We start from the raw sequence: 15,434 nt of genomic DNA on the forward strand, positions 1-15,434 counted from the left end.
CCATCTCCTCAGGGTTGGTAACCCAGTAGGGCCAACACCCTGCACTATAAACTCGCCACACTTCTGTCCCGGGGAGCTTCTCCCAGGCTTCCAGCACCATTCAAGTCCCTGCTCCCAGACTGCCAGGCGCTGAATAATAAGAGTTTATGAATGGAAACTACTCACATGCTCCCTGGTAAGTTTCAGCTACTCCACACAAGCGAGTCTTCTCCTTTTTACAAGGGGAACCTGTTTATTGCGCAATAGCGAACAGTCACACTCGTGCTGAGTCTGGAACTATAGGGCAGTGGTTGTCTAACTTTTCTTCTGGCGGCCCAGTTGAAGAAAATTGTTGATACTTGCGACCCAATGGAGCTGGGGATGACGGGTTTGGGAGGGGCTCAGGACTGAGGCAGGGGGTTGGGGTGCAGGGTGGGGCAAGGAATGAGGGGTTCAGTGTGGGAGGGGGCTCTGGGCTGGGTTAGGGATGTGGATGGGGCTCAGGCTCTAGAATGGGGCTAGGGATAAGGGGTGCAGGAAGGGGCTATAGGTCGGGGATTGGGGCATGGACTTACCTCAGGCAGCTCCCGGTCAGAGGCGCAGCAGGGGTGCTAAGGCAGGTTTAGCAGCCCCTGTGCCCCAGAAGCAGCCAGCAGCAGGTCTGGCTCTGCACACTCTCACCTGCAGGCCCTGCCCCTCCCCCAGCTCCCATTGGCCAGTTCCTGATGAACGGGAGAGCAGAGCCAGTGCTTGGGGCAGGAGCAGTGCATAGAGCCCTCTGGGCTGCCTGCCCAGGAGCTGGACCTGCTGCTGGCCGCTTCCGAGGTGCAGCACGGTGTTGGAACAGGTTGGGACTAGCCTACCTTAGCTGGGCAGCACCACCAATGGGACTTTTAATGGCCCAGTCGGCAGTGCTGACCAGAGTCACCACAACCCAGTACCTTACGTTCCCCACCCAGTACTGGGTCACGACCTACAGTTTAAAAACCACTGCTATAGAGGAAGGCATGAGTAGTTAATCCTTAGCTCTTAAACTTTCCATCAGCAGATCTCAATGTGCTTCGCAATCTTTAATGCATCAGCTTCACAACACTCCCCCATGCAGTTGGGAAGTATTATCTCCATTTTACAGATGGGAAATGGAGGCTAAGTGGCTTGCCCAGTGTTACTCAGAAAGTCTGTAGCACAGCAGGGAATTGAGCCTCTGTTTCCCAAGTCCTAGACTACTACCCTAACCTGGGGACCATAAGGGTGTTGCATCCTAAAATAATACGTAAGATGCATTATCTTTTGAGAAATATCAGTATAATCCCTCTCTCTCACATAGGTCTTGTCTGCATGGCTCTGTAGTGCAAACTAGAGAGATGTGATTTCTAGAGCACTCTTACGTGCTGTGCTCTAACTGCCCTGTGTAGACCCTGTTGGCAAAAACTAACAGGTACCTAGTTTGTGTTGATGCAGGCTCTTTTCAAAAAGGACTAAATTCATGTGCTTTAGTGACTTTTTAGTTCAAGCCAGTAGGACCTACAAGGGACCCTTGTGTACTCCTGTGTACTGCTCTACAATTCACACCCCTCTAGTTTGCCCTGCAAAGCCATGTAGACAAGGCCTTAGATACAAATACAAGCCTCATTGGCTGCAGATTGCAGTGATTGGAAAGTCCTAGATCAGTTACTTTTGTAAAAGTAAAATTAATTATATTGTAAAAATAAGAATGGATTAAAGAAATGTTGTATGTACCTTTAAGCAGAAATAAGAAATGTTAAAATACAGGCGCCAGGAAAAGAAACATTAGGCATGAACAAGGGTGCTAATGGCAAAACATTAACAGAAAATTGGTAATAGTTAGTAAGGAAATAAGATATGCATGGCTAGCCCAGGTAAACTTATCAGATTCTGCTTCTTTGTTATCTTGCTAAGTGCTCCCCCCCTTTTATCTGTATAAATAAGAGATAGTTTGTGTCTTGTATTCTGCTCACATTATCTGGGTGTATTAGCAGAGCGCTGTGCTAATAAAACAGAGTGGTCTAACAAACTGAGTCCTGAGTCTAACTTTGACACTTTGGTTTCTCAAAATTTCTTAATTTTTTTTTTAACTGTAAATTGCTCACTAAATAGATTAGGTGACATTGTTACTTATATAGAGCAACAACTATTGAATGCATGAAATGACTTATCTTCCCCATCTTTGAGAGGTCAATCTCATCTAGGGTTAACACTACAGGGAAAGTAGTTGCACTAACAGAGATCATATCCTTTGGATAGATGTTAAACTAACTTGTATTTGGCAAGTCAATAGTCATAAGAACGGCCATACTAGGTCAGACCAATGGTCCATCCAGCCCAGTATCCTGTCTTCCAACAGTGGCCAATGCCAGGTGCCCCAGAGGGAATGAACAGAACAGGTAATCATCAAGTGATCTATACATCCATAATCACCATCAAAGTGTTTAAACTTAGGCACCTAAATCCCTAGTTATTCCTTCAGAAATGGCCTGATTTTCAGAGATGCTGAGCAACAACAATTCCCATTGACTTTGAGTGCTCAGCACCATAGAAAATCAGTTCACTTTTATTAATGTGCCCTAATATGGATTTAGGGGCCTAATTTTAGGCACTTGTTTGAAAAATTGATCATAGCACCAAGGGTGTTGGAACAATTTGTATAGTGGGGGTGCTGTGAGCCACTGAACCAAACTTTGTAAACCCTGTATATAATGGAATCCACTTCAAACCTGGGGATGCAGGAGCATACACACACACACCCTTAATTCCAGCACCTATGCACAGCACAGAATGTACAATACAAAGTACATGCATGATGCAGAACTATCTGATAGGACCCTTAGCATTTCCTCCCTTTTAAAAAGATATAACAAAACATCTTTCTGTTCATATGCTGTGATGTTTTTCCTGGGGTAGGAGAATAGTCTGTAGTCTTAATGGAACATAGATTCATGGACTGAAATATGATCCTGTATCTTGATTTGGTATTTCCTAGAACATAAGAAATATGTTTAAAGGAGAACAAAGTTGAAATGGATATAAATTGGTGTGATCGGGGCCCCAGTGCGGGCCAGCTGAGGTCACTCAATTAGGGTGAACTGCAAAGAATGGGGCAAACAAACCCCAAAGCTGGTGAATAATTCAATACTTAGATTTACCAAGACAGCATAAAACAGCATCATTACCTCACTGGTTGCTCAGAAACCAACACCACAGTTCCCTCAAAGCAACCCAGCCTCAGGCCTCCATCCAGGTATCCAAATCAAATATGATGAAGATTTCTGAAAAATCTTATTTAATCAAGTAAAAGAAAAGATTCTACCAATCCCAAAGGATTGGACACATGACCTCCCAGGTTATTGAATATCCCAGATCTTACCTGAATAACTGTATACTGTACAGCCAATTCTTATTAACTAAACTAACATTTATTAAAAAAGAAAAAAGAGAATATAGGTTAAAAGATCAATATACATGCAGATATGAGTTCAATTCTTGAGGTTCAGGTACATAGCAGAGATGGTGAACTTTGTAATTGCAAAGAGTTTTTAGAATTTAGTTAATAGGTTATAGTTGTGACAAAATTCCTCCTCTACCTTGGTGGGTCCTGCACTTATGGGCAGATTTGTTCACCTCAGTGATCTTCCCACTCTTGTGAAACCCACAGTCTGGGTCAGCTCCTCTTGTGTCTGATCAAGAGTTGGGAGGGTTTGGGGGGAACCCAGGCCTGCCCTCTACTCCGGGTTCCAGCCCAGGGCCCTGTGGATCGCAACTTCTATAGTGCCTTGTAAACAGCTGCATGACAAGCTACAACTCCCCGGGCTACTTCCCCATGGCCCCTCCAAACACCTCTTTATCCTCACCACAGGACCTTCCTCCTGGATGTCTGATACTGCTGTCCTCCTCAATCCTCCAGCATAACCTCCCTCACTCTCAGCTCCTTGCCTCTTCTCCCAGCTCCACACATTCACTCCTTCTCCTCTAGTTCCTCCCTGCCTGACTGGAGTGAGCTCCTTTTAAAACCCAGGTGCCCTGATTAGCCTGCCTTGATCAGCTGCAGGTGTTCTAATTAAAGTAGCTATCCCTACTGCCTTCTAGAAAGATCTTAATTGGCTCTAGGTGCCTTGATTAACCTGGAGCAACTGCTATTTGGTTACCAGAGTACTAGGGATTTGTTTAGCCTGGGGCTAACATACCTGTTTCTCAGTACTTTACTGTAGCCATCTGGCCTTGCCCCATCACATAGTCTAATGTCCAATATCATATTCAGGGAGGACCAGTCAACACTGGGACCCCAATCTTGTAGCTTAAGCTTCCCCTGCATTTGAAGCACCAAGCTGATCTGAGATAAACAGGATCAGGACCCAAGGATCTTTTTATACAGTATTCTAGCATCCACTTAACCATACAGACCTGGGTAAACAATACACTTTTGATGTAACCTTCTGTTTTCTGAATACCACTAGTAATTAGTTACACAAATTAACATAAGGCAATTTATTCATTAGGCAGTCTATCGCAGACTTCAAAGGGACATATAGACAGTGACATTATTTCACCTAAGATTCATCTAAATGTTAATATTCCTTTTGATCTCTGAATTAGTATCTCTAGTGACAGACAGGTACTGTCTGTTTACATGGGTAGCATCTAAGATACACACAATTCCTATCACTTCTAACTTCTAACAATATAGATTTGCATTTCAGAGTTCTAGTCTGTTTAGCATGAATGACCCTAATTACCATTTCTAACATGTCTTTAAAGGTCGGCTTTGGGTTAATTAGCCTGCGAGCTGTTTAACCCTTTCCGGCCATGAGTCATATTTTGTATAAGATTTGCTGCAATTATACAGCAGTGGTAGCAATAATGATTTGCATGGTTATATTTTAATTAGACAATGTCACAACTGGCCATAAGACTGAGCTTGATTATGGAGGGGATGCTATGATGAGGCTGCCTACAATGGCATGTGGCCAGTTTGCGACTGCAACCAGCAAATATCTCCAGTGACTGGAGATGGGACACTAGATGGGGAGGGCTCTGAGTTACTACAGATAATTCTTTCCCAGATGTCTGGGTGGAGGGTCTTGCCCACATGCTCAGGGTCTAACTGATCTTCATATTTGGGATTGGGAAGGAATTTTCCTCCAGCTCAGATTGGCAGAGACCCTAAGAGTATTTTGCCTTCTTCTGCAACATGGGGCATGGGTCACTTGCAGGTCTAAGCTAGAGTAAATGGAGGATTCTCTGTAACTTGAAGTCTTTGAATCATGATTTGAGGATTGCAGTAACTCAGCCAGAGGTTAGGGGTCTATTACAGGAGTGGGTGGGTGAGGTTCTCTGACCTGCGATGTGCCGGAGGTCAGACTAGAAGATCATGATGGTTCCTTCTGCCCTTAAAGTCTATGAGTCTGAGTCTAGATGTGTGTATTAAAAATGCACTTGAAATAAAGCTAATTATGATAATGATGACTATTACCTGTTACTCTCATAAAAATGCCCATAAAAATGACAGACGATAAAACTGTTCCAAACAGCTATCATCTATTTGATACTATAATTGCCAATATTTATATGCTCTTACATTTATTTACATCTGTGTTTAAATCCCCACTTTCCTCCATATTACAAAACCATGTTGACCTGGCATAACTGATAGTTTGTAGGAACAAGTTCCCAGACGGCGGCCTACAGAGAACTGGGTGGTCACATGGTACTAGATACTCTAGTTTCTGGCTCCTACCTTGCATTAAAAGAAAATTTAGATTATATTTGAGACACTTCACTCCAAAGAAAATTTTACAGCACAAATGTTCCCAGGCTATTAAATCTGCATAGTACTTCTTCATGTTAATTAATAACAGGTCATCCAATGAGCTTCTGTTGTTTGTATTACATTTATTTTAAAATAAATAATGGTTTATATGCTGAGATTTTACTGCCCTGTTTTCAGTCAGAAATTAACTTTGATGACATACAGTTTTATAAATATTTTTTTAAAATGATGTGTATGTATGTGTGTCAGAATGATAACCACAATATTTATGGTTTTGTATTCTTAAATGGGAAAATATCTTTTATAAAATTAGCTGTGTGCCAATGCAGTGCCTACCTGCTAACTTGAAGAAGTTAAAAAAGGACTAGTTCTAATGCTTCCATTTAATGAACATCAGAAAGAAGCAGAATATTGTAATCCATTAAGTTTTCAAACATAAATGTTTGAAATACATTATTAAAAATTAAATAAATTCTTATTCACAAAACTTCCAGTACAATTTAAGGATAGACATAGAAAGAACTTATATTAAAACAACATGGTTTGAATGTTGTTATAAGGATGTTTGAGTGCATGAAAATTCACGTTTAACCTAAAAAGCAAACATTTACAAGTCATAGTTCAAGATCCACAAGCAACTTTAATTCTGACCCTATGTCAATGGCCATCACCTAGCTCTCAATCAACAATCTGTTTGTCCCAAATACAATTCCTCTGATCACATCCATGTTTCTGATATGGATTGCAAGACCTTGGTCACCACAGTAAAATAAAGACAAAGAACTACAGTTAATAAGATTACCTCAGTAATAGAGTTACTGTATTTTGGCTCCAATTCATCTAGGAAATATCAATCATTTACCATGCTACATTTATATAATAACTTCCATCATCATTATAAAAAGGCCACCAGTCTAAACACTATTTACATTGCAGATTGACAGCAAGAAACAGAAACATTTGACTCTTCTGTATACACTCAGGAAACAACATCATCTCATAGCAGCCATTCCACTATAAATGAAAGAGCCGAATTTATATCTTCCACCAAAATACCTATTGATTTGAACAACCTGCATCTTTGTAATCTCCTGATATGTTTCAGATACTGTATCATAAAAGAGGTAGATGGTGGGAAGGGATACTGTACAGGGCCAGGATTAAGGCTATGTGTAGCGAGGGGAGTTTCCTGACCTGAAAGTGTTTAGTATTGAACCTTAAACATGAATTTTTAGACTTTAATTCATTTATTTTTAAATGTCAGTGTTATACTTTTTTAATCTATCTGACATCTCTCTACAAACACATCTGTGATGCAATAGTGGTACTCAGTCTGCAGGGTCTCTTCCTAGGAGAAACTGCCCTGGTTCCTACTAGCCTTTATCCTGGGGATGACTGGGGGCTGGTTCTGGCATGACCACAGCTTCAGGACCACTGTAATTTGCACCTTTCTGCACTGGCCCTAAGGGGGCATTCTGCCAGTTGAGAACTGTTGTAATGCAAGGACACACTGGCTGTTCCCTCAATCCTATGTCACCTATTCACTAACCGAGGCTGGGGTAACTATCCCTAAGAAGTCGTCTTTATGGCCCCTTTGCACTGTCGGAGCATTACACGAGGTACTCACTCAGATACGTTCAAGTCCCACTGGAGCACTCCTACACACATTTACACACACCTACATACAACCACAGAAGGAGAAGTAGCTACAACCACAGCTCACTGCGCCTGACATAGTTTTCTTGATAAACAGTGAATAGAACGGTGTTGTACATTACTGGGAAGATTACTATGTAGATATAGATCAAGGTTTTTAAAAAAATGGATGACTATAGTTAAGCTCCTACGGTCATATTTAGGTCATATCTGAAGACATGGGAGCTTCATGGGAGGTCTTTTGAAAATCAGGCTATTTGTCTAAATATGGTTTTAGGAATTTAACTTTAAACAGATTTTAAAAATATCATGGCCACAATTGTTAGTTGTTAAGTTATTGTACTATTCTAACTGAATAGTACTGAATGCCAAGATTCCCTTCTGGTCATTGGTTAGGGATATAGTAAATATTTTTGACCTAGTAATTCTGCCTTTGCTTTCAGTGCTACAGTTTTAGTAATGCAGAGGTCCACATTTCAATTTTCTTCTGTCCTTCCTTAGTTGTATAACCCATAGGCTATGCAAAGAATGATAATTTCAAATAAAATCAATGATATAAAACCATGGCTATTTCCTCAGGCTCCTTTTTCCTTTTCATTTGCTTTAATTTCAGAAACTGAATGTAGGAAAGAGTGGTTAAGGGATAACAATGTATTGACATTTGATAAATATGGAAGAATTAATTGGAATGTGACTGCTTTTAGCTGATGTTGATTTGCCTGGAACAGTCTTGAGATAATAATGATTTTGGTGGAGCTGGAAGAGCAGGGTCGTTAAGCTATACTGTGCCTTGCTCTCTTGCTGTTAAGGTATGGCACCTTGCTAGTAAAGGACCCCTAACAACTGTCCTGATTGATGGTTGGTAGCAATATGAAAGGCACTGAGATTTCTGGGCCGCTTTCATGGTTACCAGTTGGCAGCATGCACAGGATTCACAATATGCTTTGGCCTGCTAGTGTATTCTTCACTGAAGAAATGGTGGCAACAACAAACCAACTCGTTTTCACTGTCAGTGTCCTATCTTATGTAGGGCACGTGCCAGATGAACTAATTATCTGTTGAGTATGCAACAGACAAACAATTGTCACCTTACTAGGCCATCCAAACTTCTCTGCTAACCTGATATGAAATATCCTTCTGTAGTGAAAAGTGGGTTTACTGGTTTACCTGTTTTATATTAACTTTCACCACAATAGCCAAACTGGATTTGTACATCAAGGGGAAAACATGGGAAGTCCCTCTGTGTTTGCTTCTAGGGCCACAGGCTCAGGGCTCCTTAGTTGACACTGAAAGCTTATTTATGCCCTTATTTATTTTTTTATGGGTCTCCAGGATAGGTGGAGAAGTGGCTTCCCTGTTACCATTCTCTTTGGCTAGTCAGTATTCCTTTCAGCACTTGGGTTTCAAATTTTAGGTCACTGTAAACCAGAATCAAGAAATCCTTCCCCAAAGTTTTGGTCCGCCACCTCCTCTAACTCATAGCACTGGGAGCAAGTGGATTCCACTGATCACCTTGCTTTTAATAAACTACTGGACCAAGCCTGTGCTCAGCCCAGCACAGTCATGGATACTAAATTCACAGCTATAAAGGCAGCCACTCCTGTGTGTTGGATTTTGGCCATATTGTAGAGTTAAGTATCTCATAGGTACATAAGCTCTCTACATTGTTCTGGGACTGCCACAATTACTAAGCCTCTCTGCACTAGAGTAACATTTTCTCACTGCAGCCACTCCATGAAGATTATGGGGCTTTGGGCTCCCTGATTCCCTCTGCAGTTTAAACACAAAAATAATCAGTATTCATATGGATGTCCCCTTGCAAAATGATCCAATTTCCCATGGAAGGAGAAACACAATAGAGCCAAAACTTTAACTGACAGGCTTTTGTCCATATGTATAGAAATGCTTCTGGGGGTCCTTTTACTCCTTCTCAATGATTCTTTATGTTTACTGTTGGCAGGGATAACGTGAAATGAGTGGTTCCTTCCTAGTCTCTTGTGGTTTTCCATTCTGATACTCTTTTCTAGTTGATTTCTTAACAATTTGCCAGCTGTATATTTCTTAATAGAGGCATATGACTTGATGCTCTGGTGAAGAGGATCATTCCAAACTTTTATGTAACACTGTTATTGTCCTATGGCAAGGAGCTGAATTCTAGGTTGGAATCCTTAGTTCTAGAACTACCAAGTCTCTACCAAGAATGCTGTTATTCATTTGGGTATAATCTTTCACATGATGGCAAGTTTTAATGGCCTATGTGCAACTTGATCTTCCATGGTCAGGTTGGGACTCCATCTTTCAGATGTCACAAAGAAGGCTTTATTTCTGACTATTCCCACTCCTTGCAAGAACTGTCTCTGTTATTTCTGTTGCTCTTTGAGCTGCTTTATCCATCTTCATTTCAGATAACCCATGTAAGTCTTGCTCTTTCGAGCAAGTGGCAAAACCCCGCTCCCTAACACCCTATGTGCTAGATCCAGTGAAATGTAGCAAATGGGAGACCAGTTCCTCCTGGCTTACAAAATGAAATGCCTGTTGGAACCATACATTCTATTGATCACACATGAACAACAATGAAAAAAAGTGTTTTTCACAGTCTGAGAGGGTTTGCACAGCTGAAGGTCAAACTCAAAATAAATCAGGCCTGGGAACCTCCATCCAAGGAACAGAAAGAATGACTCTGTCCAGCTGAAAGTTCCAAATGAAAGAGGTTTTTCCATCCAATCACAGTTTCTGCTTTCCCAAAGAAAGGGTCTGACTTCTAAGGCAGACTACATCATAACGCCAGGTTCCCCACAACACACGTGTTTTAAATACCTTTGGGGAATAAGAGAATGCTCTACAAGTGGGCCCAAACACTTTCCCTCATGGATGGGATCCCAGGCAAACCCTCCACAAGAAGCATGGAGATGTGGTGTTTTCATTGTTCAAAAATTATTCAGCTGTTTTCTTACCAGCTGCTGGTTGGAGTGTATAGAACCCATCACATTTGAGTCCAGATCTGAACTTCCCCAAAATTCAACGGGGTTTTGACCTGGTGTTGCAGTCAAAGTCCATCACGGTTTTTAACATTCTTGAAATACTAACTAGAGGGACAATCAGTGGCATGTTTGGAGCAGAGCAGAGCAAAGACCTTGAGAACCACACTAGTAACAAATGATATATTAAGATTATATCTAAATACAAATAAATGGCTGTGTGGGCTTATGGTAAAAATTATTAATGTAAAGGAACATAGCTATGAACGGAATATATTGCTTATGTAGAAGATTCTTTTTTGAACTTAGTGGACATCTGCAAGAATTTTAAAGTGAGATTAAAAGAAAATGCCATTGTTGGAATACTTAAGGGTCTAATTGTAACTTATGAATTTGGTTATCTTGGGTGAATTGGTTCTGGGATGAGCTAATAAAATAGATTAAATAATGTTTTGGAAATTGACATTACTAATGACCCAAAAATCAGTTATCTGGAGATTTTAGGGGAACTGGCAGCCTAAATGGACTGCATACAAAATTCTTTTTAAGATCAAGAGCAGCAGAAAAAATCATGATACTATAATAATAGAAACTAACATACAGCTGGAATGTTGTAGACATCTGCACTGGGCTAAGGGAACTGGCAAATTTTTCCTGGTTATAGGACTAAATGCATTTCCAGTCTATGAAAACAATACTATTCACACCTCAAAAAAAACAGAAGGTAGATTAACATTTTAATGTAATCATTGAATGAAAAGCGCAACGAAATAGGAAATCGTGTAATACAACAGGATGTCAGACGTGGGCCAAGATCTAAGAAACAGGAACTGAACTCTATGCATCTTGGGATGTTCAATAAAATTATTTGGTTCTAATTTTTGGTACTGGAAGAGTAATTTCAATAAGAAGTAATTTTTTGATTATAAGGGGCCACGTGCACCCTTGAGCCATTCACACAATTCTCATGGATATCAATGACACTGTAATGTGTAAATCAATTTATGATGTGGCCCATAATCTCTTTAGAAATATGATATTTATAAAACACATTCCTAGTTCTGTTGAATTCCCCTAAAAGTCCATTGTCTTGGGAGCTACACTAGCTACCATATTAAAATAGCTGATTTGTGTGACAGCTACAGGTGTAGTACAATGAAAAATATTATTAGGCATGTAGCATTAGCCAGTAATTTTGCAAAGAATAAACAGGAACCATATTGAATGGCAATATCGGTTGACTGATCAGCTCTGTAATATCTTTCAGACCTATCTGCTGAAAGTGCTTTCATTTTTATGTTTATATACATGTTGAGGGTTTGCAACACTTTAATTCCTGAAGATATTACTAATGGTAATGGAAAAATTACCAGCTCTATCTCCTGCTGTATAGTTTTGAGAGTGTTGGCCTTTTGACTTGTCTGGTTCTTTATTTTAGACACTTCCCTCTAATAGATGTTTCAATACTGCCCCCTCAAATATGCTCCCTCTTTTCCATCACTGAATCTGGTGTGGCAGACTGTGTACAAGCTTCTGTGTATCAATGTACAAAATCTTCCCGACTTGTGACATCTTTAGCATTGTATATTGTTCCTACCTATGACTAGTGAGGAAATAATTGACTGACATTTTTCTTTTAAAGAAAACATGTGTGGCTTATCCTCTGTGTGTCCCCACCTAATCCTCCCCCCCTGCCCGCCACTTCCCCCTACTGTCTTAGAGTCAAATATTCAAACCTGGATACAATGGGCATGCCTGCAAATTTCACAGATCTGATGCATCAGCAAGTACAAGCCTTTGTACACAAATCAGCATTTGTGTTTGCCAGAATTGTGATCAGAAATTGCCCTTTCTGTGTACAGCAACCATGTGCTTTCATTGGTTTTGTGAATTCCACAGGTCATCTTTGGAAACTTGCACTTTGCTGGCCTGCCACTGTCCCTTGACACAGACTTTCCCTTATGTCATTTAGGGTATGTCTACACTACGGGATTATTCCGATTTTACAGAAACCAGTTTTTGGAAACAGATTGTATAAAGTCGAGTGCACGCGGCCACACTAAGCACATTAATTTGGCGGTGTGCGTCTATGTACCGAGGCTAGCGTTGATTTCCAGAGCGTTGCATTGTTAGTAGCTATCCCATAGCTATCCCATAGTTCCCACAGTCTCCCTCACCCATTGGAATTCTGGGTTGAGATCCCAATGCATGATGGGGCAAAAACAGTGTCGCGGGTGATCCTATAAATGTTGTCAGTCAATCCTGCCTCCGTGAAAGCAACGGCAGACAATCATCTCACGCCCTTTTCCCTGGATTGCCCGGGCAGATGCCATAGCATGGCAAACATGGAGCCTGTTCAGACTTTTTTCATTCTCACTGTATGTGTACTGGATGCTGCTGACAGACACAGTACTGCAGTGCTACACAGCAGCATTCACTTGCCTTTGCAAGGTAGCAGAGACGGTTATCAGCCCTATTGCACCGTCTGCTGCTTTGGAAATTGGCAATGATGGTTACCAGTCCTATTGTACTGTCTGCTGCTGTCATGGGTGCTCCTTGCTGGCCTCGCTGAGGTCAGCCGGGGGCACATGGACAAAAGTGGAAATGACTCCCCAGGTCATTCCCTTCTTTATGTTTTGTCTAAAGGTAGAGTCAGTCCTGCCTAGAATATCAGGCAAGCCTACTAAAGAACCAAAGAGCACAGCTGCCCCATGTCAGAGCCCCAGAGATCCCGCAGAAATGATGAGCTGCATGCCATTCTAGGGGGTGTCCCTGCAACAACCCCACCTGTTGCTTCCCTCCTCCTCCACCCCTCCTGTGCTATTGTGGCAGTTATCCTCCCATTTGTGTGATGAAGTAATAAAGAATGCAGGAATAAGAAACACTGACTTTATTGAGATAAAATGAGGGGGAGGCAGCATCCAGCTGCTATGATATTCCAGGCAGGACTGAATCTCCAGGAGACAAAGCTTAAAAAAGGGAGTGACTAGGAGTCATTCCCATTTTTGCCCAGGCGCCCCTGACCGACCTTACTGAGGCCAGCCAGGAGCACTCACGAGATGATGACAACGGTTATCAGTCCTATTGCACCATCTGCCATCAGGGAGGGGAGAGGAGGGGATGCTGCTGTTTAGCGCTGCAGCACCGTGTCTGCCAGCAGCATCCAGTAGACATACGGTAACATTGAAAAAAGGCAAGAAATGATTTTTTCCCTTTTCTTTCACGGCGGGGCGGGGGGCTGATGACATATACCCTGAACCACCCGCAACAATGTTTTTGACCCTTCAGGCTTTGGGAGCTCAGCCAAGGATGCAAATGATTTTTGGAGAGTGCTAGAACTGTGGGATAGCCAGAGTCCTCAGTTCCTGCTCCCTCCCTCCCTCTGTGAGTGTCCATTTGATTCTTTGGCTTTCCGTGACGCTTGTCTCAGCTCCTTAAGTTTCACGCAGCACTGTGTTGAGTCCCTGTTGTGGCCTCTCGCTATCATAGCCTTTGAGATTTTTTCAAATGCTTTGGCATTTTGTCTATTGGAACGGAGTTCTGATAGAACAGATTCATCTCTGTATACAGAGATCAGCTTCAGTGTCTCCCGTATGGTCCATGCTGGAGCTCTTTTTTGATTCTGGGACTGCATGGTCACCCGTGCTAATCGGCGCTCCACGCTGGGCTAACAGGAAATGAAATTCAAAAGTTTGCAGGGCTTTTTCTGTCTACCTGGCCAGTGCATCTGAGTTTAGATTGCTGTGTAGAGCGGTCACAATGGTGCACTGTGGGATAGCGCCTGGAGGCCAATACAGTCGAATTGCAGCCACACTAACCTTAATCCGACATGGGAATACCGATTTCAACGCTACTCCTCTCATTGGGGAGGATTACAGATACCAGTATTAAGAGCCCTTTATATCGATATAAAGGGCTTTGTTGTATGGACGGGTGCAGGGTTAATTCGGTTTAATGCTGCTAAATTCGGTGTAAACTCGTAGTGTAGACCAGGCCTTAGACTCGAATCTCTTCATTAATTCTTTCTCCTCCTATCTATTAAATTAATCATTGAACTTACAGTTGGAATAGACCAGTTATGTTACACATAACAAAAGCTAGGTCAATATTTTCTTAATTTCTATTTTTGAACTAATTTTCTGTTAAAAATTAATTTTGATAGGAAAAAACTGGGGCAAGCTTTAAAGCTGGTTGACATTTTTCAATATGCTGAAAAAACAGTAAAAAAATTGAAAAAAAAAGACATTTTTCCCTAGGTTTTTTTTTTTGAGTAGCCCTTATTATTTACTTTTTAAACTTATTTTGCTACTTATTTTATTTATTTCTAATTTCATAAAGCTAATCTTTTTGGCACCGAAGGCTACATAATAGGGTAGTAATCAAGAAAGAAAGAAAGATGAACAAGAAGAACTCAAGCAGAAGAAACATATGCGTCTGGGAAGAGAGTTGGTATATCTTCCTCCTTGTAAGGTGAAATCTATAGGTAAGATAAATTTATAGAAGACCCTATGAATAAAAAATATCATCAAGTTGTTGTTTCTGAAGAGGAAATCTCAATGACTACTGAGAAGAGGTCCTGCTTCGCTTTGCTAAAGGAAGTAAGCCATGATCTTTCCAGCAGTGCAGGCAGGCTATTTTATAAAAAGTGTGATTACTGTTAAAACTGGATTTCTAAGGGATCACCCGGGTGCCAGGATGCTCCGATATGCTGCATGCTCTATGCTGCTTGCGAACCTGGAAGAACATGTTCTAGTGTTGCTGCACCATCTGTAGTTCATCCAAGGATTCCTGGAGCCAGGGAGAAGCCCCCAGGGCCTAGTCTGGCAGCCTTGTGCTTGTGGACCCCTTATCTCTAAAATTACTATTTGAATTATAGGAGTATCCATGGCCCCAACTGAGATTGGGGCCCCATTGTGCTAGGCAGTGTAAGAACAGAGATACTGTGCTTTCCCAAAGAGCTGATATTCTGAATATGTACTTTATGCACACAGATACCTGGTTAATTATCAAATACAACTGGCAGCTCAAAACAAGTA

This window comes from Chelonoidis abingdonii, chromosome 1 (assembly GCF_003597395.2).
Source record: "Chelonoidis abingdonii isolate Lonesome George chromosome 1, CheloAbing_2.0, whole genome shotgun sequence".
Classification (NCBI taxonomy): Eukaryota; Metazoa; Chordata; order Testudines; family Testudinidae; genus Chelonoidis; species Chelonoidis abingdonii.